Below are 2,068 nucleotides of genomic sequence, written 5' to 3' on the forward strand. Positions count from 1 at the left end.
GAATAAACGGAGACTGGCGAAGGACGAGGTGACGATGCGCGTCGGGAATGGTTCCAAGGTCGATGTGATCGCCGTCGGCACGCTACGTCTGCATCTACCTACGGGATTAGTTTTAAACCTTAATAATTGTTATTTAGTGCCAGCTTTGAGCATGAACATTGTATCTGGATCTCGTTTAATTCGAGATGGCTACTCATTTAAATTCGAGAATAATGGTTGTTCTATTTATTTGAGAGATATGTTTTATGGTCATGCCCCGCTGGTCAATGGTTTATTCTTGATGAATCTCGAACGTGATGTTACACATATTCATAGTGTGAATACCAAAAGATGTAAAGTTGATAACGATAGTCCCACATACTTGTGGCACTGCCGCCTTGGTCACATTGGTGTCAAGCGCATGAAGAAGCTCCATGCAGATGGACTTTTGGAGTCTCTTGATTACGAATCATTTGAGACGTGCGAACCATGCCTCATGGGTAAGATGACCAAGACTCCGTTCTCCGGAACAATGGAGCGAGCAACCAACTTATTGGAAATCATACATACCGATGTGTGCGGTCCAATGAGTGTTGAGGCTCGCGGAGGATATCGTTATGTTCTCACTCTCACTGATGACTTAAGTAGATATGGGTATGTCTACCTAATGAAACACAAGTCTGAAACCTTTGAAAAGTACAAGGAATTTCAGAGTGAGGTTGAGAATCAACGTGACAGGAAAATAAAATTCTTACGATCAGATCGTGGTGGAGAATATTTAAGTCACGAGCTTGGTACACACTTAAGGAAATGTGGAATAGTTTCACAACTCACGCCGCCTGGAACACCTCAGAGAAATGGTGTGTCCGAACGTCGTAATCGCACTCTATTGGATATGGTGCGATCTACGATGTGTCTTACCGATTTACCGCTCTCATTTTGGGGCTATGCTTTAGAGACTGCCGCATTCACTTTAAATAGGGCTCCGTCGAAATCCATTGAGACGACACCGTATGAATTATGGTTTGGGAAGAAACCTAAGCTGTCGTTTCTAAAAGTTTGGGGATGTGATGCTTATGTCAAGAAACTTCAACCTGAGAAGCTCGAACCCAAGTCGGAGAAATGCGTCTTCATAGGATACCCTAAGGAAACTATTGGGTATACCTTCTACCTCAGATCCGAAGGCAAGATCTTCGTTGCCAAGAACGGGTCCTTTCTGGAGAAGGAGTTTCTCTCGAAAGAATTGAGTGGGAGGAAAGTGGAACTTGATGAGGTGATAGTCACCCCTTCCGAACCGGAAAGTAGCACAACGCGGGAAAATGTTCCTCTGGTGCCTACACCGACTGGGGAGGAAGTTAATGATGATGATCATGAAGCTTCGGATCAAGTTACTACTGAACTTTGTAGGTCCACAAGCACACGTTCCGCACCAGAGTGGTACGGCAACCCTGTCCTGGAAATCATGTTGTTAGACAACGGTGAACCTTCGAACTATGAAGAAGCGATGATGGGCCCGGATTCCGACAAATGGCTAGAAGCCATGAAATCCGAGATAGGATCCATGTATGAAAACGAAGTATGGACTTTGACTGACTTGCCCGATGATCGGCGAGCCATAGAAAACAAATGGATCTTTAAGAAGAAGACGAACGCGGATGGTAATGTGACCATCTACAAAGCTCGACTTGTCGCTAAGGGTTATCGACAAGTTCAAGGGGTTGACTACGATGAGACTTTCTCACCCGTAGCGAAGCTGAAGTCCGTCCAAATCATGTTAGCAATTGCCGCATACTATGATTATGAGATATGGCAGATGGACGTCAAAACGGCATTCCTTAACGGCTTCCTTAAGGAAGAGTTGTATATGATGCAGCCGAAAGGTTTTGTCGATCCTAAGAATGCTAACAAAGTATGCAAGCTCCAGCGCTCAATCTATGGGCTGGTGCAAGCATCTCGGAGTTGGAACATTCGCTTTGATGAGATGATCAAAGCGTTTGGGTTTACACAGACTTATGGAGAAGCCTGTGTTTACAAGAAAGTGAGTGGGAGCTCTGTAGCATTCCTCATATTATATGTGGATGACATATTA

The sequence above is a fragment of the Aegilops tauschii genome, chromosome 4 (genome assembly GCF_002575655.3).
Source record: "Aegilops tauschii subsp. strangulata cultivar AL8/78 chromosome 4, Aet v6.0, whole genome shotgun sequence".
In the NCBI taxonomy this organism is placed as follows: Eukaryota; Viridiplantae; Streptophyta; class Magnoliopsida; order Poales; family Poaceae; genus Aegilops; species Aegilops tauschii.